The following is a 12,975-nucleotide window of genomic DNA, read 5'->3' as shown; positions in this document are numbered from 1 at the left end:
GTGATGGAGACAATAGAAGATGACAAAATTGCTGTTGGGAAAAGTGACAAGGCACAGCAGGACATGGTGGAGGACATGGTGATGGTTGAGGGGAGTGAGACATCCCCTGCAACTGCTGTAGGGGATGAATCTAACCCCAAAACTGATGATACTGAACATAGTCTCACCATGTCCGTTGGAAAATCAAAGAAAACCATTGTAACTGCTGTAACCCCAAATGGGGTGGGGGGAGCCCGACCAGTTTGGGGGGAGTAAGTGGTGGGGTCCCAGAAAAAGGGGGTAAGAGTGGTATGAATAGTGGTGTGAGTGGTATGCATGGTGGTGTGAAAGGAGGCCAGAATGGAGGTTGGAGTGCGGGAACTAATACAAGTGTGGGTGCAAATGTGGGTGCGAATGTGAGTGCGAATGGCAAGGCAAGTGGAAATGTAGTGCAAGATAGTAATATAGATATGGAAGAATATGATGACAAGGTTTTGTCTTTAGAGTAGTTGGAGTTGCTCCAAAAGGAGGAAGCAGAGGAGGAGAGAGTAAGGGAGGAAAAGAAGAGGAGAAAAATGGTAGCGCAAGCAAAAAGAACTTTTGCAGATGCCGTGAAAGGTGGAGCAGGGGATTCCTTGCCCGCAGGATCTGGCAAAGGTAACTTGCAATGGCGCCTTGTGGGGGCCTTGAAGGAGGGCACGGGGGCCTCCATACAGGTAGAGTGTGAACCGGTCAACCTGTCTTTCTGGACGGAAAGACATGGGCTGAGAGCCTTCCGAGAGAAAAGAGGGGATGAGACCATTTGGACTCACCCCACAGCCGGGGGGGACCATAGGAATGTGGCCCGTCTGGTTTGGAAAGGTGAGGAAGCAGCACCTTCCAGAAAGATTGTTGTGGAGCTTCTCCTGCGGATGGGCTTTGAGGCAAAAGAGATCTTTGCCCTCATCCATCCCTACGGGACCAAGTTCTTTGACGTCAGCTTTGTCCGGCCAGAGGGGCTTGAGCTCTTCTGGTCCAGATATCAGTTGACGAAGAACACCCCGGAGTGGCGAGGATTTGCCGTCCAGGCCATCACCCGCCAGACCATGGTGAAGAGAGTGACCGTGCTAATTTGTAATGAGTCTCTCTCTTGTGTTGACATAGCAACTTGGTTAGGTCGTTACGGTGAGGTGGGCTATCCAGCCAAGGTCTTGGACGAGCACAGTATTTGGTCAGGGGGCTGGACCTTTAGCATGATGTTGAGGGTCCAGGGAAATTCTGTTACCCATATCCCCTCCTCGGCCTTTATAGGGAGGGATCGGATAATGGTCTTCTACCAGGGGGAGCCAAAGGTCTGCCACAGGTGCAGCGATCCCACGCATTTTAGTGCACAGTGTAAGACCCAGAAGTGCGTGAAGTGCGGGGGGAATGACCATCTTGCCGCAACCTGTTGGCAGATCAGGTGTAATCTGTGTGGTGACCTGGGTCATCCGTTTAGCCGTTGTCCGCTTGCCTTGCCAACCAGGCTCAGGGACAGACTCAGAACCAGGCAGGTACTAGCCGCAAGGCTGAGCCTCTAGTTGGGGAAAAGTCTGCTGCCAGGACTGGGCAGGCTGGCGAGGGGACAAGTGCTAGGGCTTCTGGCACTGGAGGAAGCAAAAAGGATCCGGTTAGTAAGAATAAGCGAGTTACAGCAGCTAAGGCCAGGCGGCAGGAACAACGCCGTAAGATGAGGGAGCAGAAGGCAGCTGATCCCTCAACTGGTCCCCTGGCTGAGGATCTGGTCAATAGTGACTCGGGTGACAGCGGTGATGATGGGGACCCCGAAGTTCAATCTTAAGAGGCTGACCTCTCCGCTGTTTCTGCCTCCTCAGGTGGGGAGAATGTGGACGAGGAGCACAGTGAATGGTTGGAGAGGAGGAGGAACAAGCGGGGTAAGAATAAAAACAAGAAGGGAGAGGGCAGGAAGGCCTCTCTTAAGTGGGATCCGTCCATCCCACTCTCCCTAGACCAGATACCGAGGGAGGTTTTGGCCGGGGCCCCTATTGTGGAGGTCTTCAACTGGTACTGTGTCCTGAGTGACACCTCTATGGCTAACTTGGCTGAGGAGGGTGCGAGGGATGCAGTGCCGGGGGAACTATAAGGTTTCTTCGCAGGCTGCCGGGTCAGACCCTTCAGGGGATATTTCATCTTCTGGAGGGGGGGTCTAAGTCAGATCCTGTGGGCAAAGATAAGTGCGAAATGGATGTTTCACATTGCTTAAAAAGACAAAAGTAAAGCGAGGGGTCTGATGATGGTGATGGTGAGGGTGGTGGGAGGGGTAAGAAGAAAGCTATCTAGTTCAATCACTTATGATGGCAGAACTCACCCCGTTGGCGCTAGCAAGCATTAACGTTGCTAGCATTAAGTCAGACATGGCTCGTTATGTGGCCTTTGATTTTTTCAGCCGTCTTGATGCTGATGTTTTATCTTTGCAAGAGACCTGGTTGACTTCCACAGAGTTAATAGAGAAAGCGAGGAGTGAGTGGCGCCATGGTCCATCCTTCTGATCTCTTGTGGCCGAGCCACATAGCGGGGTAGCGGTACTTTTTAAAACCGCTGGGAGAGTGGAATGCAGGAAAGTAATCAAAATAGAAATGGGAAGGTGCCTTATCCTGGTTGTGCTCATGAGAGGGCAAGAGCTGAGGCTCATTAACATCTATGGTCCACAAACCATGTGGGACCGCAAATGTCTTCTCATGAGGATTAAACCATACCTTTTTTCCTGCCGTCAGGTGATCTTTGGTGGAGACTTCAACAATGTGACAAGAGTCTGTGACAGGGGAGGCTCCAAAGTCAGGCTGGATTCTGATGGCGTCTCACTGGGTAAGATAGTTGAAGAAGCTAGTCTGGTGGATGATCATTTGAGGCATAAGCCAGACCACGTGGACTTCACCTTTCATCAAGGTAGTAAAAGGTCTTGGATAGATAGGTTTTATTTGAAGGGGGAAGCTGTTTTTTCGGTCCTAAAAACTGAGGAAGTGGTTTTCTCCGATTACTGTTTAATTCGTTTTTCTTTGAATGTTGCAGGGTAAGGGTTTATGGAAGCTGAATTCATCTCTCTTGGAAGATGCGGCAATAAGACAATCCTTTGAGGAGTTCTTTCAGGGCCAGGAACCATTGGTGGACCTCTGTAACAGTAAGTCAGAGTGGTGGGAGATGTTCAAAACAAGGACGGCAAGGTTTTTCCGAGAGCTCTCGTATCTCAGGAGCCAGGACAGAAATCATCTGTACCAGGAACTGAGGAAGAAACTTGAAAGTCTTGTCTTGACGGGAGGTAGCCACGAGGATATCTCCCGTGTGAAGTCCTTGCTTAAGAGGTGTCAGTACGATAGGTACGCATCTTTGGTTGCTGAGAGAGATTTCGGGAAGTACCGATTGCCCGACCTTTATGGCAACTGCAGGATGTCAGTAAGAAGTAAGTTGGTGACAGGCCTGATTGATAGTACAGGATCCCTGAACAGGTCCAAATCAGGGATCCTGGAGGTTGTCAAGTCTTTCTACTCTCACCTCTTGGGTAGGAAAGAACTAGATCGGGGCAAGTTTTCAGCATTCTTGGCTGAGGCGGTTCCCAGGGCCGGAATGGACCCCTCTCTTTCCGTTTTGTCTGAACCAATCAGGGAAGAGGAAGTGAGACTGGCCATTGAAGGGCTTAGGCCCAAGAAATCGCCAGGTCCAGATGGCTTAACATCTGAGTGGTACAGGACTTTCAAGGAACAATTAGTTCCTCTGTTAACTGAGGTCTTTAACGAGTATCTTTCCTCTGGCACTTTACCAAAGTCAATGGGTAAGTCAGCTCTGATTATTCTGTCAAAGGGTAAAGACCCATCCCGTATTGAGAATTTGAGACCCATATCGCTTCTCAGTACGGACAGAAAGATCCTGGCGAAAATACTTTTCAATAGATTGGTGAAGTTTGCACCGAAGCTTCTTTCGGGGGCTCAGCACTGCACAGTTCCTGGTCGGAGCGCCTTTAGTGCCGTTCTCGGTGTCCGAGAGGCTGTGAAGCGGGGAAGGGCAGGCCTTTTGAAGGGGTTTCTTTTGTCTTTAGATCAGGCTAAAGCCTTTGACCGGGTGAATAACGAGTACCTGTGGTCCGTCCTCTTGTGGTATGGTCTTCCGGGGAGTTTCGTAAATTGGCTGAAAGTTTTGTACAAGGGGGCTGAGAGTTTCCCGTTGGTCAATGGTTGGTTGGGGCAGCCTTTCGAGGTGGCTTCCGGTGTCCGTCAGGGATGTCCCTTAAGCCCCTTGCTAGACGTGTTTGCGATCGATCCCTTCATTAGAAGGGTAGATCGCGGACCATTGGCGGGGGTGGGGATGGAACTGGCAAGGGGGCCGCCTCTGAGGGTGATAGCGTACGCGGATGATGTCACCATTTTTGCCTCTTCTAGTGAGGAGGTGGGGTGGGTGATGTCAGAAGTGGACCGCTATTCAGAGGTTTCTGGGTCTCGGATCAACCGTGATAAATGTGAGACTCTATGGCTGGGAGAAGGAGATCCTGATTTTGATCTTCAGGGCACTCTCCCAGAGCCTCAGAAAACAGTAAAGGTTCTCGGCATCAATTTTGACCAGGATGTGGACTATCATTTAAAAAATTGGGACTGAAAGATGTCGGTCAAAAGGTGGACCACTGGAAGGGTTGGTCTTTGACCCTCAGGGAAAGGGTTCACCTGTGTAAAGCTTATTTGATCCCGGTACTATTGTACTTGGGCACTGTGTCCTGCCAGGCTCTCTCTGGCTAACGGTCTACAGCCTCTTTTTCCAGATGTTATGGGGAAACAGGCTGAACCTAGTCAAGAGAGAGGTCACTTACAGACCAAGGAGACTAGGTGGGTTGGATATGGTCAACCCAGTAGTATTCTTAACAAATACTTTTTTGAAAGCCAACATTGCAAACCTCTGGATGGAGATAGCTCCTTGGTGGGTAAATTCCTGTAGGGAATGGTTTAGGCCCTTCTTCCAGGAATGGGAGACAGGGGGACGTGTGAAAGACCTACGCTCGTCAAGGCAGGGATATCTCCCGGCTTATGTTGCCCCGGTTCTGAGAATTATAGGGCGATGGGGGCTTGGGAGAGGGGAGATAGAGACCAGGTCGAGGTTCACCCTTGATTTTAAGGTTCTGTCTACTTTCTTTCAACCTCGGTTGGCCTTGAGGGATTGCCCAAGTCAGGATCTAGAGGGTGGGTTGACCTTATTCAATTCGGCAAGGATCCCCTTGAAAGTTTGGGATGTGGCTTGGCGTTGCTTCCATGGTAAGCTATATGTAAGGATGTAAGGGATAATGTGAAGTGTAGAAACTCTGAGGAAAGGGGTTGTCCCCGGCAGGAGTGCAGTGCTGTGCTGGAAAGCATGCACCATTTCTTACTTCACTGTCCTTTCAATATAGAGGTCTACAAAAGGGTGGGAGCTTCCATCGGCTGGCCTAGGCTGGCTGCCCTGTCCTATGCAGAGTGGGCCTATGGTGCGTTTAAAGACTTAGGTGGTCGGGACCTTTGCACTTTATTCCTAGTCAGCGCAGTGGTCAGGTATCACACTTGGTGCGCAAGGTGTTTAGTATCGACGGGTCATAAAGTCCTCCCAGTGGAGACGGTGTATAGGAGCATCAAGGATGACCTGGATAAGGTACTCTCTCTTGAGAACGAAAGGTTGGGTCCCCCCAAGGCCTCTCGACTGTGGAGGGGATTTTGTTTCGGGGTACCCTAACTCAGTAGTCCTCAATCCCGGTGGTGGGCTAGTTTGACACTTTCTTAGCCTTTTGATTTGTTTTGAGATGAAACATGATGGTTTGGTTTACAGGCACTGAACCATAGCTGTAAAGTTGGTTTTGGCTTTAGGTATTGTCTATGTTTTGGCAATGAATTATAAGCTAATGGTATGACATGTGTATGATATGTATATGTATATATTTATAAAAAAATAATAATATTATTATAGTATTACGGTATATAGTATTATAAATTGTGTATAGATAGTTTGTTTTATGGTTTAGTGGTTTTGGGGGCTAGTTAGGTTGGGTGGAGGGTAAAAGGGGGAGGGAAAAAAAATATTTCTAAATAAAATAAGAAAAAATAAAAGATTTTTTAAAAATATATATTTGTTATGTATGTTTATCAAGTCGATTAACCCAGTCCTACTGGGGAATTAAACTTTGGGACTAAAGAAGCTCGAGGTTTCCTCTTTTGAACTTCTGTTGGGAGATCGGCTTTTTGTGCTATATGTGGGTGGGTGAAGGGTATGTAGATATATGTAAATATGTTTATATTTATGTTTGTTTATTTTGCGGTTTTGTAAATATGTAAATAGTGTATGGATGAGTATGAGTGAATATTATGAGTGTAGGGGGAAGGGGGGGGGGGTGACTGGTCGGGCTAAGTTATTTTATTTGGAAATGTTTTTGTATGATTTCTGTAAGATCTCTGTTAAGTTTTCTAATAAAAAGTCCATATATACAGAATAAGAACAGATACTGAGAATTACACCCGGTATACAGGACAGGAGAAGTGGTACTGTGCAGTGTCCATATATACAGAATAAGAGCAGATACTGAGAATTACACCCGGTATACAGGACAGGAGAAGTGGTACTGTGCAGTGTCCATATATACAGAATAGGAGCAGATACTGAGGATTACACCCAGTATACAGGACAGGAGAATCGGTACTGTGCAGTGTATATATATACAGAATAAGAGCAGATACTGAGAATTACACCCGGTATACAGGACAGGAGAAGTGGTACTGTGCAGTGTATATATATACAGAATAAGAGCAGATACTGAGAATTACACCCGGTATACAGGACAGGAGAAGTGGTACTGTGCAGTGTCCATATATACAGAATAAGAGCAGATACTGAGAATTACACCCGGTATACAGGACAGGAGAAGTGGTACTGCGCGGTGTCTATATATACAGAATAAGAGCAGATACTGAGAATTTCACCCGGTATACAGGACAGGAGAAGTGGTACTGCGCGGTGTCTATATATACAGAATAAGAGCAGATACTGAGAATTACACCCAGTATACAGGACAGGAGAAGTGGTACTGCGCGGTGTCTATATATACAGAATAAGAGCAGATACTGAGAATTACACCCGGTATACAGGACAGGAGAAGTTTTACTGTGCAGTGTCCATAATTTCACGTCAGTCAATGTGATGAGACATCAGACGTCTTCAGTAATAACATTTTCATTGTGCAGGAAATAAATCTGTCTGTTCTATTGAGGAATGAGCACTTTGCACCTGGATAAATTATAACATAACCCATTTTTTTCGGTAATGATTTCCTGCCAATAGCAGATTCAACCCCTGCACACCTCACAGGGTACTGCGAAACTCCTGATCAGCGGTCTGTCACGTCTCCATCACCACCACCCCCATCATCAGGCCCTGGCTATTTACTGACTGCTGAGCTGCACAAACTTTCCAGTAAAAACTCCAATTGAATAACAATGACGGCGGCACAGGCAGCAAAGTGCAAGCGGCTTCAAGGCAAATTAAAACCAAACAGAAGAGGAGGAGGGGGGCTGTAGGGATGATTCCAGCAAGAACCGCATTCACACTCTATCCACTCCATACATATGGCTTGGAAATCGAAATTGTATTGGTCAATTGGAGAAATAAAGGTTAAAAAATACTAAGTGCCCCCCCCCCCCCCCCATTTCTAGGCAGGAGAAGAAGTCATGAAGTCGTGGTGCTATTATAAGATCCAAATGGCTGCAGATCACGATGCGTACCATGACGTGGGCAGTTTTCTAGGTGATTTACAATGCCCTGACGCGTTTTATTCACAGCAGACAAAAACACTTGATTTTTAAAAATATATTGAGTTAGAGAGATTTAGAAAACTGGACGTAAACCCCTTTGGATGACCCATTCTCTATAGGTCCTATTAGGGTGGTAAAAGGTGATAAAAGGGTGATTGCTCAGTTGGTAATTTCTCTGCGGTAACTCTTTAGTGATGGGAAGACCTTCTCAGCATAAAGGGGTCTGAGTCTGAGACCCATAGCTTAGGGTCAGTGACATCATCATTGAAGAGCTATGACATCACCACTCAGAGGAGTTTCAAAAGCTGCTTGTGCTGGCTTCTCCTGAGGATCTTCAAAGCCTATAGAAACACTCCTCAGAAGCGCCTGTAGCAAAGCAGGTCCCTAGTGTCCAAAGGGTTCAAAACCCCCTAAAAACAACAGTACCGTACTGTATATAGCTTATTAATATTGGATGGAGGTAGATAATAGAGGTGGTGACACACACAGGAGGAATATCGTCCAAGCAAATAAGTTGCTTTAAGGCCCAGGATACCATGAACAAAATGGATAATACGTTATTATCAATTTTCTTCATGGTGTCCTGGGCCTTAAAGCAACTCATTTGTTTGGACGATATTCCTCCTGTGTGTGCCACCACCCCTATTATCTACCTCCACCGCTCTCTATGGCACTGGAGGTAGTTTTAGCACAAGTTCTGACCCATCACCAATGCTGGACTGACTATTAGGGTTTTAAAACCCATGAGGAGAGTCATAACGCTTATTATCCACCTCCATACATCTCTATAGCATTGTAGGAAGATTTTTTGAAGTCAACAGTAGAGGAGGATCATCTGGGCCCTTCCCCAACTCCAGTTTTGCACAGCCCCTGACCCATCACCAGGGCTGGACTGACCATTTGGCCTTTGAGGGGCCCAGGAGGGGAATCATAACTCCTACTATGTACCTCCATACATCTGTATAGCTCTGTAGGTAGATTTTGTGACAGTCATAAGTAGAGGATGGTCGTCTAGTACCAAGACCCATCCCCAATCCCAATTCTGCACAACCTCTGACCCATCACTAAGGCTGGACTGACAATTGGGCTTTTGAGGGCTCACAGGGGGATTTATAACCTCTATTATGTACCCCCATCCATCTCTATAGGACTGTAGGTAGATTCTGGGACATTCATTATCAAAGGGGGATCATCTGGCAGAATGACCCTTTTCCAGTCACAGTTCTGTGAAACTTCTGACCCATCACCAAGGCTGGACTGACCATTAGAACTTTAGAGCCCAAAGGGGCAGTCATAACCCCTATTATCCACCTCAATCCATCTCTGTAGAACTGAAGGGAGATTTAAGGACAGTAAAAAGTAGAGGAGGATCATCTGGGACCAAGACCCTTCCCGAATCCCAATTTTGCACAACTTTTGATCCATCACCAAGGTTGGACTGACTTTTGGGCTTTGGAGGGCCTAGGAGGGCAGTAATAAATGCTATTATGTACCTTCCTCCATCTCTATGCACTGTAGGTAGATTTTGGGACATTCAGAATCAAAGGGGTATCATCTGGCACCAAGACCCTTTCCCCAATCTCAGTTCTGCTCAACTTCTGAACCATCACAAACGCTGGACTGACCATTTGGGATTTAGAATAGGGCTCATGGGAGAGTCACAACTCCTTTTATCCACGTCTAATCATCTCTATAACACTGCAGGTAGACTTTGGTATAGTCAAAAGTAAAGGATAGTTATCTGGCACTAAGACCCTTTCCCTAATCCGAGTTCTGCACATCTTCTGACCCATCACCAAGGCTGGACTAACCACTTAAGCTTTAAAAAATGCCACTAGTAGGTGACCTCAGGCCTCCAGATCGAAGCCATGAGCTGGGTTGTTTGAAAGCCCGAGGTGCAGAGGTACCCCAGGAGTGGTGACCCTTGGGTGTCTCAACTTACTGGGGGTGGGAGCCCACTGAGTGATGACACATTTATAGTATACACATTTTTTTACATTTGAGTGCACTTTTCCCGGACCTTTGCTTGGACCTTCCAGCTAGGCAAGATTAATAATTTTTCATATTTCAGCCGAATGTCCGGGCCTTAATCGCACACTTTCACTTATTTACTATTTTTTTTAATTTGTGTGTTCACTTTTCACGCCATTTGTCACTAGGACTTATCATAGTTGCAGCGCCCTTATAGGCTATCCCCTCAGGTCTATGGGATAATGTGTGGATATCAGGTTTCTCAGCCCCTGCAAACCCCTTGGCTTCCTCCGTCGGGGGACGGGGGGATCCAGAAATCGAGTAAGGCTCTTGGCTAACATGTGGGATGGCAGTCCTGGTGAAAGCCAGAGCAAGATGGGCACTTCCTCAGCTTCAGCTGAAGATGGCCACAAGTCCCCGACCCTTGAAGGAGCCTTTTGAACCGGAGGGTTGGGGCCCTTCTGTTATGGAGAGGGCTGGCAATAGACTGTATCCTAGTGCACCTTTTGTGTGGCACAGTGCACATTTTGTTACATGGGGTGAAGAAAGTCACGTTCTTCGAGGTTTCTAGAAAAAAAAGGGGCTTTAGAGCAGGGCCCATGGGGAAATCACAACCCCTATTATCCACCTCCATCTATCTCTATAGAAAAGTAGGTAGATTTTGGGACAGTCAGTATAAGGTGGCTGTCTGGTACCAAGACCCTTTACCCAATCCCATTTCTGTTCATTTTCTGAGCCATTACCAAGGCTGGACTGACCATGCAGCGCCCATGGAGGGAGTCATAACCCAACATTCAGATACAACAAAATTTTGGTCCCTGCTCAAGTGTATGCTGATTATGATGGGTGGTAAGGGGCCCATGACCCTTGTTGCTCAGGGGCCCATGCCACTCTCAGTCCTCCCTGCCCCGGCAGATTTGACAACATTGGCCGCTCATACTAGAGGTTGATTTGGTGAAACCCATTTTTGTCAGCGATTTTTCTCCATCGCCTCATAGTGTGTTCGGTTTCCCGTGTCGGCATGAACGAGATCTCCCCGTGAGATAGTGGAGACGTATAAATATCGCTGTGATCAGTGCGGCTGCCGCAGCTATGTCTAATTCTGTCCTCTGAATGGTGCAGCTGTGTCTGATTTGAGGAGAGCTCGGCTGCAGCTGCGCTATCTCATCGGTCGCGCGCTCGTTACTGCTCGCCGAATCTGCTGCCTTAAGCACAATCTGCGATATTGAGTTTACAGGAGAAAAAAAAAAGAGCTGAGCGTTATCCACATTAACCCCTCAGCCGCCAGGTCCTGCTCTAATGGATGGACACCCCTGAAAGCTGTCAGGCAGCGGCCATATATCTGTGCAGCTGTAAAGCGGAACAATCTGATTACAGAGCAGGGATCTTAGGTCAGCAGTGGGCACCGCAGCACGGGACTCTGGGCCGCACCGCATAGCAACAGCCGCGGTCTGGACTCACTGTGGAGTTGCTAGGTGGCATGTATAATTTATATAAGTTACTGTATAAAGGGCCGTTCCAGGATCCCCCGTGGATGCAGCATTGCTTGCTTTTTAGGTTCTTTTCACATCTCATTTATACTTCACATTCAGTGTGTGCATCGGGGAAGCTGCTGGCACTCACCTCAAACTTATCCACAGGCCCACGGCCTATGCTGCCATACATTTTAAATCACAAGATGTGCAATTCCTATCAGCACACCCCAAAATAAATACAGACCACACAAGACCCCCTAAACAAATATAGCCATCCAGACCCCCCCTAACTAAATACAATCCTATAAATAAAAACAGATTTTCCCAGACCCCCTAACCTAACAGAGACCCAGACCAGAGCCACAAAAATACAGACCCCCAAACCAGACCCCCTAAACTAAAGAAAACCCAGACCAGATCCACCAAAAAATAGACCACAGACAAGACCCCCTAATCTAACAAATACTGAGACCAGAGCAGACCCTCAAAAAAACAGGCCCCAGACCAAACCTCCTAAACTAACAGAAACCCAGATCAGACCCACAAAAATACAAACTCAGACCAGACCCCCTGAACTAAGAGACCCAGATCCGACCACAAAAATACAGACTCGGGCCAGACCCCCTAAACTAACATATACCCCAGACAAGACCACAAAAATACAGACCCCAGATCAGACTCCCTAAACTAAAATATACCCCAGACAAGACCCCAAAATACAGACCAAACCTCCTAAACTAACATAGACCCAGACCATAACCACAAAAATACAGACCCTCAAAACAGACCCCCTAAACTAAAGGAGACCCAGACCAGACCCACCAAAAAACAGACTCCAGACAAGACCCCCTAAACTAACAAAGACCCAGACCAGAACCACAAAAAAGACCCCAGATCCAACCTCCTAAACTAACAGATACCCCAGACCACAAAAATACAGACCCCATACCAAACCCCCTAAACTAACAGAGACTCAGAACAGTCCCACAAAAAATACAGACCCCAGACCAATCCTCCTAAACCAGGGATGCTCAACCTGTGGCCCTCCTGCTGTTGTAAAACTACAACTCCCACCATGCCCTTCTGAAGCTGAAAGCTGTAGGCTGTCTGGGAATGATGGGAGTTGTAGTTTTGCAACAGCTGGAGGGCCGCAGGTTGAGCATGCCTGTCCTAAACTAACAGAGACCTAGACCAGACCCACAAAAAAGACCCCAGACCAAACCTCCTAAACTAACAGAGACCCAGACCAGACCCACAAAAAAGACCCCAGACCAAACCTCCTAAACTAACAGAGACCCAGACCAGACCTACCAAAATACAGAGCCCCCAAACCAATCCCCCTAAACTAACAGAGACCCAGACCTACAAAAATACAGACCTCAGACCAGACTCCCTAAACTAACAGATACCCCGCCCTATGAACTATGAATAAATACAGTTTCTCCCAGACCTCATAAATTAACAGAAAGACCACATACCTCTAAACTAACAGAGATCCAGACTAACACAAAATACAGACCCCAGACCAGACTCCCTAACTACAGATCCATAAATAAATGCAGATTCTCCCAGACCCCCTTATACTAACAGATACCCCAGACCAGACCACAAAAATACTGACCCCAGACCGTACCCCATAACTAAATACAGACCCATAAATAAATACAGACTCCAGACCAGACCCTCTAAACAAATACAGACCCATCAATATAGATTCCCTCTACCCCCAATCCTATAAAGGACCTGAGACTTCACAAAAATAT

This window comes from Bufo bufo, chromosome 1, assembly GCF_905171765.1.
Source record: "Bufo bufo chromosome 1, aBufBuf1.1, whole genome shotgun sequence".
Classification (NCBI taxonomy): domain Eukaryota; kingdom Metazoa; phylum Chordata; class Amphibia; order Anura; family Bufonidae; genus Bufo; species Bufo bufo.
The sequence above is the reverse complement of the archived record's forward strand: the minus strand, read 5'-3'. Positions refer to the sequence as shown.